At 40.0% G+C, this 17,827-nt stretch overlaps 1 long non-coding RNA gene across 1 annotated transcript; it reads right to left on the bottom strand.

The window, feature by feature from the left end:
• Positions 1 to 14,534: 14,534 nt before the first annotated feature.
• LOC309387963 lies at positions 14,535 to 16,681 on the bottom strand. Its single transcript, XR_014174699.1, has 3 exons — positions 16,562 to 16,681; positions 16,084 to 16,255; positions 14,535 to 15,361 (listed from the first exon to the last, which is right to left on the bottom strand). It is a non-coding gene; the product is annotated as an uncharacterized lncRNA (long non-coding RNA).
• Between the last annotated feature and the right edge of the window lie 1,146 nt (positions 16,682 to 17,827).

Below are 17,827 nucleotides of genomic sequence, written 5' to 3' on the forward strand. Positions count from 1 at the left end.
CAGCATAAGATAGGATTAAGAACAATCTAGCTTCACATATAATGAACCCAATCTAAACTAAAAATATACCAATTTTTTAAATTCATTGATGGAAAGTTCTTACAACATGTTGTGCAAACACAGGCTCATTACATTTGACTATGAGTCCTAGATAGCTTTGGCAAATTAATGTCCCCATGCACTCCTATTAAAACATTGTATAAGATATTGTAGAAACTGGGTGCTATACAGAACTGTGAATAAGGCTAGGCATATTTGGAAAATGATTGGGATGCATTGCAGGTAGCACCTTTCTTCAGATTTATATGGAAGTTGTAAAAAGGGGCTACTTCAACTGATAATAGAGAGAAGTGCTGCTTTTGCCCAAGGTCTGGAGCACTTCTTCCAAATTATTTTCCTAGCATGCATAACATGCAGAACCAATTGGTTGTCCTGCACCCAAGTATACAGTATTGAACATCTATTCTTAAAATTACCTAGCAGATTCTAATGGGACCAGCATGAATGGAAACAGCTTGAGAAAAGGAGAAGTCAAAGTAACAGCTGATTTGTCATCCAAGCTAATAGAGTTCATCCAGATCTCCCACACAGAGATCTTGGTAGATGAGAAATGATGGAAAGGGAGGACCAAATGACAGCTTGTTCCATCTCCCCCTCCTCTTTTCTCTCCAAAGTAAATATTGCAGCATTCTGATATTCTGGTGATATATAGTGAACAGTTTCCAACTAAATGATGTTCTGTGAAACTTCATTTGTAATTCAGGAAATCATCTTAAATGAACTAAATCAAAATTTTTGTCTAGATGCCACTTGGAAAAGTGTTTGGGGAAGCCTCAACTCATTTTTTTTAAGTTGAGGATTTAATTGTCTCCTCCCTTCCTTCCTCCCTCCCTCCCTCCCTCCCTCCCTCCCTCCCTCTCTTTCTTTCTTTCTTTCTTTCTTTCTTTCTTCTTCCTTCCTTTCTTTCTCCCGACTAATAATGCAACTTTTCTATAAGGAATCAAACATAAGAAGCTTAGAATGGTTAAGTGGAAATTGCACACCATTAATTTATATTTCAATTAGAAAAGGCAAAATGATACGTGATGAGATATTGGCAAGAATGGTACAGAGTGTTGTGCTTTAAGATTAACTGTGGATCTATGGTAGTGCCTATGTGAATGAGCATAATTAGCACCTATATTTTCAGTCATATCAGACTAAAGGTAATGGGGTGTAAGAAATGGTTCATTAGGCTTTCTGAAGTACTTTTACTTTGTCCATTCTATTTATATCAGCAAGAATGGAAAATCAGTGTTTTTAAATATCTCATCAAAGTGTTTGCCTTTAGCTTTTTTTCAGTTCAGGGCCTGAATAAAATTTTCTTAACATTAAATGAGAGAACCTGCATATTGTTAAAAGCGTAAGGCTTTCTTATTAGTAACTACTACACATCGTTTGATGTGTAGCAAATATTCATGGATACAAAATGCTTCTTCCTTCCCGATATTTCAGGGGTCACCAACCTTTCGGACTTTAGGGACCCCAAATTCGTAATTTTAAAGCGGACCGCTAACATGATCTGCCTAATGATCTGCTGGTTGAGCGTGGCTAGGTGATCATGTGACTGGGTGGGCGTGGCCAACTTGATGTCACTCACATTGAGGGACACCTCGCTGGCCTCTACTCGCCACTCCCCTCCCAGCTACTCCTCGCCTCCCTGCCTGGGCTCCTTAGGGCTTCAATAGAAAGCAGTGGTTGGAGCTAAGCAGCCACCATGAGAAAGAGTTGGCAAAACAGCTCAGTTCAAATTGGATCTGACTGAGAAGGAAGCTCAGCAGAAGCACCTCACTGAAGACTATGAGCATAAGCTTTCCAAGCAGAGGGAAGACCTGCGGGAGTGCAAGGCCAGGTACCAGGGCCTGGGGGCTCAGTGGGCTGAGATGGTCAACCAGTTCCAGGCCATGATGCAGTCCCACTGGAAAAAGATCCTCCTGCACTACCAGTGGCACTTCCCTCCATCCTTCACCCAAAGCCCCGCACTAGGAGGCTGAAGCAGACCCCCAGTCAGAATTTCTGCCCCCCTCCAACCTGCACAAAAAGACCCCAAAGGGGGAGACTCTCTGCAGCAACACAAATGTTCATTGCATGTATCTGGCCCAGGGGGCATAGTTTGAGGGTCCCTGATTTAGGGCAATATAAAAAATGCAAATAATTTTTCTGCAGACCACCAGCATTTTCTCATGGACCACCAGTTCTGACCACTGCTATATTTGACATGCAGAGTTAAACTACTGTAGTGCATGTTGTAATAAAATATTAGAGAGATGTACTTCTATTATAGTTATTTTTAAGAAACAGTATTTTCTCCCTATTTGATTGGTATTGGAAATAGCAGATGAGGGAGATAAACAACATGCATATTTGGGAGTAACCTCTACTGAACACAATGGAGGTTATATCCATGATGAAAAGCATCAAATTCTGCTTTAAATAAAAATACACAAAGCTTGATAAAGGAATTATTGGTTCTCCGGTGGAAAAAAAATGAAGACATATATTTCATTGGCTTCAGTAGATCTTATTTCTATACAAAGATAACTCTATCTATAGATTAAATACATTTAAAGATGTTCAAGTGTCACCAATTCATTGTTATTTTTATGCACAGAATATTTAATATTTCCATTAATGTAGCTTGTTGTTTTTCCACCTAGAGTAATTTTTGCTGGCTTCATAGATATAGCTATAGAGATTTCCTATTCCCAAATTGCACTGCATGAAATACAGACGACCGTCTGCTAGTTTCTCACATTTTGGTGCATAGGCGTCCCCAAGGGTGGGGCAAAAAAGGCAGCCACTATATGAGAAATCAAATGTGCAAAGGGGATAAAAGTGAAGGAAATGAATGACTGTTTGGCCAAAATGTTTGGATTTAAGGAAAATTATACAGATATTATTTAAGTCAAGTGGGGCTGTTGCTTTATTTCTGAAAATAATATTCAGATAGATATCTGCTATGTTTCCATGCAGTTTTGATATTTTTTTTTTAAAAAAGGGCTTAGGGTCACAGTCTATAGTAAGATAGTAAGTTGCAGAGAATACTCAGAGCTTGGTTGTGGATCAGAGAATGCCTGGGGGAAATGGTCTAAGTACAAATAATGGCATAAAATGAAGAAAAAGAAATTTTAACTTAAACATCACAAACTGTTTCCTCGCAATTGAATCTCTATTGCTATGGAGCTAGCCCTTAAAGGAAGGGGTGAAGGAAATCTAAACGAGAATGGACATACCACTTGAAAAAAAGAAGAATATTCAGAAGAGTGAGGAGAAAAGAATCAATGGCTTTTTGTTACTGTATATCTATACCATATTTTTTGCATTATAGGACACTCCGGACCATAAGATGCACCTAGCTTTTGGGGAGAAAAACAAGAAAAAAAATCTGCCTCTGTCTCCCAGCAATTTGCCTCCTTGCAGCAAACAGCAAACAGCCTGGTCAGCTTCAATACAGCCTAATTTAGCATGAGCAGCTGATTAGCAGTTGGATCTGCCTCCCTGAATACTGCCGATCAGCTGTTCCAGGCTGGGGGCATTGCCGCCAGCCATTGCCGCCATCGTTGCCCATTGCTGCCACCACCTATCACCACCTCCACGTGCCCCATTTTTGTCCTCCACATGTCCCATTTATGGTGTCTGCATGCCCCATTTTCAACATCCACGGGTCCCATTTTTAGCCCATTCCAGGTGGCAGTGATCACCACTGCTGCTGTTTATCACCACCTGGAATGGGCCAAAAATGGGACACGTGGAGGCCAAAAATGTGGCACGCAGAGCCTGTTTTCAGTGGCAGAGCGCTCGGGTCACCACAGGTGCCCTCAACAGGAGCGATGTTGAACTGGCCACACCCACCCAAGGTCAAACACAACCCTGATGTGGATTTCAATGAAATCGAGTTTGACACCCCTGTCCTACATTAATAGAACAAATTACCATTCAGGGGACTTGACCATGGTTAGATTATGGACTCATGATTGGGAAGCTATACCTCTCTAATCTCCTGCAGGATGATCTATAGTCCACGCATGAAGAACTAGCATGCACATTCATTGCTTAACCATTTTATGATTACGTGAATATTTAAATGCATTTTAATGCATGCACTTAGAGAGCATATTTTTTCTTACTGATGAGCATTTATATTTAGCCAACAAGTAATTACAGTATTACTCATTATACTCAAAATATTCTGTATTTCAGCAGCATAATTTAGAACTGAAGTTCAGTAACTACTGCTATCACTAAGAAGTTGAAAGTCAGAGATCATCAGCTGGAAAGATTGTCTTTACTCTCCTTAAAAAATAGTTGTGAGGAAACAGACATGGTGGCCAATATGCGGTTCTGAAATCTTTATAAAAATTACTTATTTACTTGCCTTCATTTGCAAGTATTTATTTAAACTATTATTATACATGGTCTTCTCTTGGGACATATTCTATATGGCTGCAATCCATGATAGCTTGTAGCTACTGTCCACATGAGTTGATGAGTTCTGGAAATTGTAGTTGTATCATATCTAATGGCCACCAAGTCAGAGGAGGAGGACTTATGCCATAATGAATATTAATCATCAAGTTCCTTGAAGCCTCAAAGCTTTATGATGTTTCTAAGTATGTAGTGGTTTTTCATCACACCGTTTATAATATAGGATGGTTAATTTAACAGTGACAGCAATGGGCACTCTTTGAGATGTATTCCTGTAAAGCAGTCACTTCAAGTTTATCCAATAATGCTGTAGGCAAGACATCTCCAGAAATAGAGAGATGCTTGAATCATTCCAACCCTACATAGCTTTGATCAGCCTTGTGAATTTTAAGAAAAGAAAGCAAAGTGAAGCAAAACACAAAGAAAATGTTCTCTGCCCCTTCTTTATCATATTCTAGCTGATAGCCCAGCATTGCCCGGGTATTTATTTATCTTAATCCTGTATTAGACAGGAAAAGCCCTGATTTTGGCGACAATTACATTAGTTACAAATGTTTTCCCTGTGCCCCCCAAAAGCTTCAAGGAAAGTGATATCACCTTGTTGTTTTGCTAGCTGATCCATGATCATTTGGTATGCTTTTTTCTGTTCTTGATTTAGAAGTGGGTTTTTTGTCTGCGATATTTGCAGTAAGCTGTTCGACGTTGTAGTTCTTTTCTTGTATGTAATCTGCGTGAAGTATGTAGTGTCGGTCTCGTAGTGGTGTAGGCGGGCCAAGTTGCAGTAATGTTTTATTGATCATGCACTTACATTTGTCCTCAAAATAATCAAAGCCTTGTTGAAAATGTCCAGACCAAACATAATTTCTAATGTTGGATTTTTCCCTCTTCCAAGAGGGAGCCCCCTTGTGGAGTACTGTGAAGTTGTTACCATGGTAGCTCCACTGTGCTGTACAGTAGAAGCCATTTTATGCAGTGGTGAAATTCAAAAAAAATTACTACCAGTTCTGTGGCCGTGGCTTGGTGGGTCTGGCAGGAGAAGGATACTTCAAAATCTCCATTCCCACTCCATTCCAGGGGAAGGATACTGCAAAATCTCCATTCCCACCCCACTCTGGGACCAGCCAGAGGTGGTATTTGCCTGTTCTCCAAACTACTCAAAATTTCTGCTACCAGTTCTCCAGAACCTGTCAGAACCTGCTGAATTTCACCCCTGATTTTACGGCAGTATGGTAGAAGCTATTTAAAGGCACAACAGGCTGTATCTTAACAGAACACACACTCCGACTTGTGTTAGGGGTTAGGTTGTCTTACCCCCACAGTATTTATTTCCAGAGAGTAAGTCATCTGTGTACCAAGTTTGGTTGAAATTGCTTGAGGTGTTCCAGAGTTATGCTGGAACACACACACACACACACACACACACACACACCACACACGGAGCCATATATATATATGTGTGTGTGTGTGTGTATGTATGTATGTATGTATGTATGTATGTATGTATGTATGTACGTACGTACCGTGTTTCCCCAAAAATGTATTATTCTACAGTTAAAGTAGTTTTCAGCTATCCCAAAGGTGCTTTTTCAAGAGGCAACTAGACTTGCTGATTTTTCGTTGAAGACGTTTCGCTTCTCATCCAAGAAACGTCTTCAGCTCTGAGGACAACCATGACCTGGGTGACTGAGAATCTCCATAGACATTTAGTTTTCAGCGACTTTGGGGAAAAGAAGTCAGGATTTTAAGGAAAACGCATGGGTCCTTATGAACACCCCCTGACTCACAAGTTCTCCCTAATTCATGCAATGCAAAGTGGCAGAGCCAGTCCAGTTTGTATGAACACATTGTTTGCTTGTGCTTGTTTGTTCTGAGGAAGGAGACACTTAGAAAGGCAAAGGGGCAATGGCACAGCCCCACTGCAGGCTCCTGTGGGCTGCCCCAGAACTGCCAGGACTAAGGAGGGTGTTCTATCCTCGACATACGACCTGACAGCCAGCAACAGCCAAGACACGCCTGATTGGCTAAGACGCGGCTTGGCTGAGCGCGGGCTGTTCAGGCCGCTCCTATTGGCTGCCCTGCTTGACAGCTATTTATACGGAGCTGTCAAGCAGGGAAAGGTGCTGAACTCTGTCTGTACATAGTTTTGACTGCTTGCTTTTGAATAAATCTGTTGAGTTGCGTCAGAACGAGTCCTGCCTCATCCTTCGGCCACTCTTTAATAGAGGGTGCTGCCCTCAACTGTCCAAAGAGTCAAATGGGAGCAGGAGAAGAAGCTCCTCCACTGAATGAAGCCATACGCAAATACATTGGTTCCTTTCGTCTTGCCCTCATTGTTCAGCTTGCCATACTCGTGACTTGCTTAGTCATTACCTAATTTAGTTATATTCTTGCCCATCATTACCCTCTTCATTTGGAGAATTTCCCGCAGTGCCACATGGGCCCTGGGACATTTTTAGAAATTAAAACGATGGTTGTATGCAAGCCAGAAGACGGTTAGACATGCCAGCAGTTCAGGAAGAAAAAGACATAAATAACTTAGGTTGGTAAAGAACATCTCAGCATGTGTGATAGATTGGGGGAGAAGGGAAGAAGGAAACAGATGTCAAGGATCAGCCCCACTATTTTTATAACTGGTTTATTATATTTACTTTGTCTAATTTACAGAATCACCCATCTCACAACAGTGGCTCTGCTCATGGCTTCCATTATTTGAAAGAGAAGACTGTTCTTATGGTGGCCATTTTGTGAGCATGCCCACAACATGCTCTTAAACTTCCAGATGAACATTTTGTCCATCAGCCAAACTCCTGCCCTAATTTTATCTGAATTAAGTCTTTTGGCTTGCTTTCCCCCCATGTGCAGCCAACATTAGAGTGTAGTAGATTTTTTCTGTTATAAACCCCCTGATCACTTTGGCAAAGATTCCTGTGAATAAAAATCATACTTATGAACTATTTCACATATTTTCTTAGCTGCAGTCTCCTCTCCTTTCCACCTGAAAATTCAGGGGAATTCCAACACATTTTGCAATTAGTTAAGGATTATATTTCCTTATTTTTTATTAATTTTATGTAAAGTGGGATTTATCAGTGGAGCATTCATTGACACTGACTTCAATTTATTCTGATGAAACTGACTGACATCTGTGTGTGCTGTTCATCAGTCATAATTTAAACCATTCTTAATTGCATTAAATGTAAATTAAGACATTCAATTTCAGCCATTATTTTTCATAAAACACTGTGAACTGAATTTTAGTGGGTCATGAGATATTACGTTCAAGATAAATAGGGTAAATTCAAAACTTACCATTGATGTTCATATTTCACCCTTTGTCGACTGTATTTCTTTCATAGCTTACTAGATTGGAACAATTAATTTTAGCTGTGATAGGTGCATTATTGGATAAGAATAATGTGGCTAAATTTTCTCCCCCAAATAAATGACTTTCTTAGCCTTAGTGCTATCACTGAAGAGCATTGCACAGTTTGAGTCAATTAAATTGCATTTTAGTTTAGAAGAAAAACTAAATTAAGCAGAAAAGATTAATATTCAGGAATCTAGCTTGAATTGTCTTAAACATAAGCTTCTTAGGATAAAAATCTGGCTCGGCTGGGACATTTTAACCATGCAAGTTATTTCATCAAGTGTGTGGACAACATTTTACTTTTTAGCCCTCTATTTTAAATACATTAATTTTCTTCTTGGAGGAAAGCAGAGTGAAGAGCAGTGTTGTAGGGAGAACATCAGTGGGACAAGTGCTTCTTCTTCTTCTTTTAGCTACCTCTAAAGAGGTTCTCCTCTCCCTCGCTTTTTACATGGGAGTAAACTAAATGGCAAGTTACACTATGGCTGACTTAAGCAGGAAGCACAAGGTATTGTCAACCTCCTGCAAAGACCAGGGATACTTGGGTGCATAGAAGTATGAAAATACAATTTTCAAAGACTGTATAATATTGTTCACTGAAACAGAGACTACTGGACATCAATGAAGAGTACTAGTTCAGCAAGATATTTACCCAGGCAATCGGCCAAATATTCAAATACATTACCAGGACTTTAATGTCAGCCCTGGAAGCCATCTTTTTCATTGGAGCTTCAGGGCTGCCACATTTAGTGCTTGGGAAAATGGAAGGGGGGATTGCAAGGAGTGGTGAAGGATTAGCCATAACAACATTCCTTTCTATGGGAGTCGAGGGCATTCGGCCTGCACCTGCATGGGAGTGACTGGGGGTTGTCCCCAGTTGGGAGGATGAATTGATTGGACCATGTGATAGATTTGTGGATGCAGGGAATGGATCTTTGACTTTCTTTTGGGTGGGAAAAACCTGGAAACTTTCAGATTCGGGTTTTCCCAGATGTGCCAATATGACATCTCTAATAAAATGGAACTTCGAGAAACTTCAAGCCTTGGAGTCTTCTTTCATTGGGGGTGTTACTTGGAACCCTGATGTATAATTTAACCTGATACCAGTTGAGTACTACCATACTAACTGGAATTTTAGTGAATACTGGATGTTCCTATGCATGTTAAACATGGGCCACTTTTTGTAAAATAATTGTAACTGAGCCTTTTTTTTTTTTAATGATGGAAATTAACACAGAACAAAATAAGAAAATTATTCAGGCATAATAATTAGGCATACTCCCGAACAAGAGGGTTCAAATGGAACACAAAGAAGTATTTCATACTAATTGATGATAAAATTGTCAGTTGTAAACTCTTATGATATAGCATGATAAGAGCATTTGAGGGCCCTTACAAACCTATACAATCAAATCCACCTTTTGTTTTAATTTGAACCATAGAGCTGTCCAAGGTCCAGTTCCCTAGCAGTTCTGTCTCAATTTCACTACTGCCTTTCTTTTATCCAGCCATGCAGCCAGTGACGCCCACCCATTCACCCACCCATTATCTGTCATTCAGAATGATAAAACATTTTTCAAACTTCTCAGAATCTAAGTCTGCTAAGAGTCAGAGGTCCAACACATTCTTGACCTCTCTTGTTGACAATTTCATTCGTCAGAAGTGGAAGAAAGGACGCCAGGGTCTCTTATCTTGGACCTAATCTTTACCAAGATTGAAAAACTGAAAGTGACTGGCAGCTTGGTGGAAACTGACCATGTTAGCATTGAATTGGTGATATGAAAGGAGGAAGAACTAAGAGTCCACCATGCAGCTTCAGAAGCTCAGGTTTTGATGAACTCTGGTGACATTAAGGTAACATCCAATGATTGAAATCCTAAAGGAGAAGAATGTCCAGTCAGGTTGGGAAATTCTATGAAATGAGATACTGAAGATATAACTGCAAACAATTCTCATAAGGTGGACAAATGGAAGAAATGTAGAATACATGATGCGGGGCTCTAAAATGTTTCAGAGTAAAGCTGGACATACATATGGGAAATGGAAAGGAGACTTACCAAAGAAAAATACAAAATAGCTTCCATAAATTGTAGTAACTATGTCAGAAAGAATAAGTTCAGAATGAGTTGAGGCTGATGAGAGATACCGAAAAGACCAAACTAGCCAAATACCAAAGTTGGGTATATCAAAAAAGACAAAAAGAAAGAGAATTTAGGCCATTCCCAAAGTGGAGATTGGAGATTGGAATATATTAGGACTAGTAACTTGCATGGTTCCTACTTTTCTGATGTTTTGGGAGGCATTTAGATTCATTCTTTTTCAATGGCCCCTTGCTCCAAGAGGAAGATTCTGAGTACAGTGTTTCCACTCTTTGGAATTTGCATTCATTTTTGTGCATTGCATTTATCCAGTCTCCCATATAGTGTACCTATCCAGTCTCCCATATAGTGTGTCTATGCATTTATCCAGTCTCCCATATAGTGCATCTATCCAGTCTCCCATATAGTGTGTCTATGCATTTATCCAGTCTCCCATATAGTGTATCTATCCAGTCTCCCATATAGTGTATCTATGCATTTATCCAGTCTCCCATATAGTGTATCTATGCATTTATCCAGTCTCCCACATAGTGTATCTATCAAGCTGTCTCCATCTGAAGTTCAAGGCTAAATCCAGATTGTAAAGGATTGAAATAATTTTTTTAATTCCATAAATTTTGCTTCTACAACAACTGCCGTGTCCATCATGTATCATGTTGCAGGATACATAAGGCTTTAACCCATGCACTTTTGATGGGAGTGGTTTCTATTGAATGTTGCATGATTCTGGTGAATCCTTTCTAAGGCTTAATTTCTTGCTGTAATTCATTTATATTTTCACAGTAAAAAATAAGGCAGTCTTCTAAATGTATTGAAAACAATTGCTACTTGGGCACACATTCTCCTATCTCATATTTACCGCCCCAACTCTATTCTAGAAGAGAGAGGCAGCATGCAAAGCTATGACTATTTACTCAGAAGTGAGGCCCATGAAACTCTTGTTTTCTTGTAAGCAATTATGTATAGGATCACACGATACCTAGCACTTTACATAATGCAAAATTCTTGTGCATAAAGCACGTTGACATTAAAAAAAATATCCTGAAAAAGCTATATGCTCAGGGGTGAAATGCTACTAGTTTGGACTGGTTTGCCTGAACCAGTAGTAAAAAATGCTACTGGTTGGGGTGAACCGGTAGTTCCGACGATCAGCTGTGCGACAATAAGATGTGCCGTGAGATTTATATTCGTTAGAAAGCTGGAAATCCTGCTTTTTAGGGAATCTAAATCGCACGGCACAGCTGTTACCCCCCCTTGCTGTTCTACTTACCTTTCTAGACTCAAAAAAGGCTTCTTAATCTTCCTTTTTCAGTGCTGCGTTGTATTGCTTGTGGTATGCGTTTGGGGTGCATGTGTGCAAAGCCCGCATGTGAGCGCGAAGCGAACTGGTAGCAGACTTCAGAGCATTTCACCCCTGCATACGCTATATCTTTACGTACAATGAACAATTCTATGCAATGGTATCACACTATCCCATCTTTATACATCATGATCAAATCCTACATTAGTTTGGCCATTAGTTCTATGTTTATGCCACATACTAAATGGCAACACTGCAATTCATACATGTGTTGAGGATCTGCAGTCAGACAGGCACACAGAAATAAAACCCATGCCCACCAACTACAACGTCATGCCAGGGATTCTATGCAAAACTCTTTTCAAGAAAGCATTTCGAAAGTGCTTCTCTCCTTGGAGAATATACAACGCGGGGAGGAATCCTTTTTGCCGAGAAAAAGTTGGATCTCAAAGGGATAACTGCCTGCAAGCTGAGCTTTTCGTAGTAAAATTTTAACGGACTACTATATACGACATTTACACTGCCATGTCAGTTGAGCTGATGGAGAATGAAGTGTTGCAATAAGTCTGGGAGATGGGCAGTGATGCAATCACCCTCTCAGTTTCTTGCTATTAATATATGTCTCTTACTCATTTTTAAAGATAGCCCAAATGAGAGTACTGAATATAAATGGCTTTTGTAAGTCATTCAGGTCAGTGAAGCATGTCATTGTTTGCATCTCGTGTTCCACAAAACCCTCGGTTGGATGACAGCTTCACTATATATTTTTCTCATAGATTAAAAAAAAATCATAAACAATATTCAGTATTTTTAATTAAAATGAAAAGAGAATTTCGTCTACAGTGAATTTCCAGAGGCATAAATGGTTGCCAGTGTTTTCTAACAGTATGACCTTACCCGCTCATCTTTTGAGGAGGACGTGATGCCTATATGCCAGTAGCATATAAATTATTTCCCTGCCTATGCATTAGCAAATGTTTGATTATGATTTATTTTGGGGTTCCCTGAAAGATGAAGGGAGTTCTTTCTAATATTAGCATTACTAATGATTTTAATGAGGCATTAAAATGTTGCAAGATTCTGGGAACATTTTTCTTTTTAAATATAATTTCATTAATAGTTTACATGAACATTCTTGCAGAATTAAGAAACCCACAAGCTGTCAGTGCCCTTCATAGACTACCAGATGGGATTTCCCAAGTTATCCGAAAACACTAGAAAAACACTCTCAGTTAGGACAGAGAGTTTGGAGAACGCCCATCTTGGGTAAAAGGAACTAATCCAGTCTACATCAGAACAGAGTTATTCTGGAGACTTCCTGCTTCTCTGGATTTTGCAAATGGACCAGAACTTGGTGAAAGTTGTAATGGTTCTCTGAATTCTGTGCAACAAAGCACAGATCAACGAAATATCAGAAACAATTTACCACCCCGAGATGCTATTTTTGCAAATATGCATTTTGTACGAAAACATATTTAAAAATTCTGACTTAAATACATAATTACACTTTTTTTCTTCAAAGAAAAACCACAAGTTAATGCAGATGTATGTAAGAATGGATTTTTGAACAGATATAATTAGAAAACAGAATTTGCTAAAACATCAGTCCTTAAATTTTCATGCTTCCTAAATTATTCACTGATGTTTAATCCCAAGAACAGGCTACAGAGATACAGAATCTAGGCTGAAGAAGGTTTACTCTGCAAAAAGGCCGCTGAATAATTCAGTATGATTTAAATAAAGCAGTCTGTGCAGAGGGGTGTGTGAGTCAAAGCAGGTGAGGTCACTATTGTGTCATTGTCCTCAAAGCTTCACCCCTTTATATGTGCATGCAACATACAAAGAACCTGGGCTTAGATCACAATGCCTTGACCATTAGCTTGCCTGTTTGGACATTGCCAAGGCCTAATTGCAGGATGGGGGGCGATAAGTTGAATTGCAAAGTTGTCTCTAGGTTACAGATCATAATATAGCTTTCATAGTATAATATGTTTGTGGTGCAAGTTTGTGGTGAATCTGAGCACTGGTTGTGTTGTGGCACATTGGCCAAAATGTATCAGAAGGTGATTGGATTTGTCTTCATTGTTAGCAGGAAATATTGTAGGTGGGATGGGTATCACCAGTGACGTGCGGTGAGGGTTATGGCTGGGGAGGCTGGTGATGTCATCAGGAAGGCGGGGAATGGGACCACGTGTGCAGGAGGCTGAGGCAGCCTCAGCCTCCAGCACACGTGGTCCCATTCTCCGCCTTCCTGAGTGAACATTAAGGGGACTGCGGAGAGCACTGATCCGTGTAGCATTGCTTCCTCCACCGGCGCCAGTCCCTTCCCCCCCACTCCTTCAAGGTCTCCCACCAACCCAAAGCCCGATCCCCAGCTCCCTCGGGCAAGGTTGAGCGGGGTGAATGGGAAAGCAACGAAAGGGGCTGCGCTTTCACCCCGCTCAAGCCTTGCCGCCTGCAGCCACCGCCCGCCCTCGCTGCCCCTTTTGTTGCTTTCCCGCCCGCCCTCGCTGCCCCTTTCGTTGCTTTCCCATTCAGGCGGCTGCGCTTTCGTGCCTTTGTCCTCCGGCAGTGCCGACATTTCTGCCTCCGCCCTCTGCAGCTCCCGGGCGCGCCCGGACGGAGGTAGCCAGAATGGCGCCGAGGCAGTCCGGCGGGTGAGCGACCGAGGATCAGGCTGCCTCGCTCACTCTTTCGTCCGCCCGGACCGCCTCGGCGTCGCTGTGGCTACATCCGGCCGGCCAGACTCACAAAAGAGTGAGCGAGGCAGCCTGATCCTCGGTTGTTCGCCCGCCGGACTGCCTCGGCGCCATTCTGGCTACCTCCATTTGGGCGCGCCCGGGAGCTGCAGAGGCAGAAATGTTGTCGGCGCTCCCGATGATGAAGGCACGAAAGCGACTGGAACCCAGTCGCTTTCATGCCTTCGTCATCCGGAAGCGCCGACAACATTTCTGCCTCTGCAGCTCCCGGTGCGCCCGGACGGATGTATATAATATTATAATATTATATATATATATATATATAGTATATAATATTATATACTATTATTTCATGAAGACAGGTGAGGCCCTGCCTCCCCTTCCTCCCCTGACCGCACGTCCCTGGGTATCACTAAGGTTGATGTTCTGATTTATTCCTTCTCTAACTTATAAAAAAAATATGTAAAAGCCTCAGTTTTGACCAAAGTTATCATGGTAGAGTGAGATTGTATAGGAAATCACCATTTGAAATGTGAATAGAATAAATTATAAACATGAGAGTTAATTTTTTCTTTTTTCTTTTTCATGCATTTATTTTTTTTGTTTCCTACTTCTTATTTCTTTATTTCTTCTTATTGCTTTGCATAATGTTATTTACCTTGAAATGAATAACATATGCATGCATGTATATCCAGTCAGAGGAAACCTCTAAGGAACGTGCATAGGATCTGTCTACTTGAGGTCTAAAAAGTTAGCTTTGAGGAGCTAAAGATTTATGTCCCAAAGAATTTAGTTCACAATTAACCTGTTACCTTTACAATACAAACAGAAACCATTAGCTCCATAGCTAAAAATAGAGCAAATATCAGTATTAACTTATAGTGTTTCTAAGGGCAAAAACAAAACAGTGCATTATTTCTGTTAAATTTAATACTTTCTCCAAACTTATTCCCTCAGATGGGTTGAATTGGCTCAGTGGCAATTTTAAGGGAATTGTCTGCACAAATTGAGGCAAAGAACCTATCACTTTTTGCTGCTATCTGTGACAAATCTGCATTCATACTAAATAACCCATTTGTTGAGTTAATACAGTAGAATGGAGCCATGAACTAATCAAACAGAGCCACCTGCTAAGTCACAAAAAGCGCATGCAAAATGCATAGAACCAAGCTCAGTTTATGCTTCCATTTTCTCTGCTTGAGCTATACCTACTTCACTGGGTCCATCGTATTCTGTATCCATGGTCAAAGAACAGTGCAGTCAATATATGATGGTGTTGACTTGCATTAGGGAGATGAAATTTGAGTTTCAAATAGACCATGGAAATCACTAGTTGTTGGAAGGAAAAGCATGGTCTCTCAGCCCAACTTATCACATATGATTGTTGTGAGGAAAAATTACAGAAGACCTCATCTTCAGCCATATAGGTTGCCTTGAATGCAAAAGAAAGGCAGGATATAAATGTAATGTACATACATGATTCACATATACATTCTATATATAAAAGATGTCCAGGCAGGTCATTCAATCTTACCTAAATACATGGTGTTGATGATTGGGCAGCTTCCTTCATCTCATCTGGGAAATAGGGCAGCCTAGTTTAGGAAATTTCTATTTATCTTCCAACATTTACCAGAATTTATCTTTTTCTGCTTAATGGTAATGTTAATCTTTTAATATAGGCTGTTCAACAATTCCAAACTGAACAACAGCCAAAACTGATGTCTGTGTTCTTGAAATTACAGAGTTGAAAGACATTTACAGCCAAAGAAGCAAGCATCAGATTAAAGTACTACTGCTAAATTTGGAACAAGGATCCATTATCTTCTGACAGCATCTGTAAGGTACTACTTATAGTTCTTTAGTAGGACTTCTTGTTTGGATATATTTTAATTTGAGTAAGGAGAAGACAAATGCATGGGTGGTTTCACTTTGGATAAAGGAACATCATCAATAACAAAAAACATACTGGAATCTGACAAATCAATAAAATCATGTTTATTGCTACCATGATGGGATTGTTCATTGTTCCTTTTCCAGAGAGATTAATTGACTCATGATAAATACTGACTAGGGGGACATTTTCAAGTTGGAATCTCTCCCAATATATCATTTTGCAAGAAGTTTGAAACATTTCTTCATTAAACCACCTACCTGTTGCATTTCTGTGTGTAGAATTCTAGAAGAAACAGAAGGAAGTTTGCAGGACTTGGAAACATCTGGAAGAGTCCTATGATATATAGGCAGAAGCTGCTAAACATTTTAAAAGATATTACATCCGACTCGGCCATTTTTTGGTGGCTGGATCTGCCCATCATATAGGGTCCTGAAAACCATGGTGGGTCAGAGTAAATCCTAGTTAGCTTTTAGATGAGATACATACATACATACAAACAGGAAATCCCATAGCTGTATGTTAGACTGAAAAATATTCTGGAAAATGGCCACATCTCTTCCTTACTCAAGAAAACAGCAAGGATGAGTTCATGAAGTCATCGGGAGACTTAATACTGACTTAATAACAACAGCACTTAGGCTTATATACCACTTCATAGTGCTTTTACAGCCCTCTCTAAGTGGTTTACAGAATCAGCATATTGCCCCCAACAATCTGGGTCTTTACTTTACCCACCTTGGAAGGATGAAAGGCTGAGTCAACCTTGAGCCTGGTGAGATTCGATCTGCCAAATTGCAGTCAGCTGGCAGTCAGCAGAAGTAGCCTGCATTAATGCACTCTAACCGCTGCACCACCTTGGGTTTAAGGGAAACTTTATTATTTGCCCATACTCCAGTCTTACAACTAGAAAAGAATAGATTTGAAAGGCACTACACAGGTGATGATTGAGTGAATGGATATTATGTGCCTTTCCTATTTCAAGAGAAAGTAGGCATCCCATTGCAAATTTTAAAGACTAGCCTCCTTGGCTTGAAGCAAGCCTCCAAAGAGGCTTTGCTTCTTAATTTGGAACAGTGTGAGCGTTCTGTGTGGAAAAAGTGCAGGATTGTCAGAATTGAAGAGCCCAATTAGCTGTTACACTATTACCTGTTATGGTAATAGTTATGTGTTGCTTTTTTTGTTTTCTCTTTTTCCAGGAACAACCACAGTGGCCTGATATGGCCTATATAACTAAAATGCTTTGAGAGGAAATGGACAGGTTTTTTACCTGACATCTTCTAGCAGTAGCTACTTATAGTAACACCTGCTTCAGTGGCAAGATAGATACAGCAGCTGTGTAGGAAAATGGCTAATTCTCATGCTATCAACTTGATCTAGACCTGACCAGATATGGTTCAAATCCATCCACCTCATCCCAGGAAATTTTTTTTTTAAAAATCACGTCCAGCAACATTATCCAAATATCATCTGCCTCCCATTGATTAAAGAGACTTGACATTTTGGCATTTAGCAGAAAATAAAGTATTAGCACCAGTTTGTTGATGGTGGAATTTCTTGCTTCACCCTACACTAAAAAAATCAACCCCACAGCACATCATCTGCTAATTCTGGAGCCAAGATCAGAGCAAACTTTTCTGAGCTCAAGGCTAAGGGTTTGAAATAGACTTCTGTCTTAGTTGATCTCTCAAAAGCCTGTTTAGTTCTCTGTAGAGTTCAACTTAGGAAAAATATGATTCATGCCTTTCAAATTATCATTAAGGCCTACTTAATAATTTTCTTCCCAGCCGGCATCAATCATTTGAATTGCATTCTAAAATACACATAGATCATGTTCAGATATTTGAAATGATACTGACGATTTGCTTAAACAAATCGTATCTTTAAAAAAAACAATTTTGCCGTTGTTTGTGTGTATTATTGTCACTGTCTCCATTTATATACTATATTTACTTCAAAGATATCTCCAACTAGCTATTACGGCAATTTAATCCTATTAAATAT

This window comes from Natrix helvetica (genome assembly GCF_964273705.1).
Source record: "Natrix helvetica genome assembly, chromosome: 2".
NCBI classification, from domain to species: domain Eukaryota; kingdom Metazoa; phylum Chordata; class Lepidosauria; order Squamata; family Natricidae; genus Natrix; species Natrix helvetica.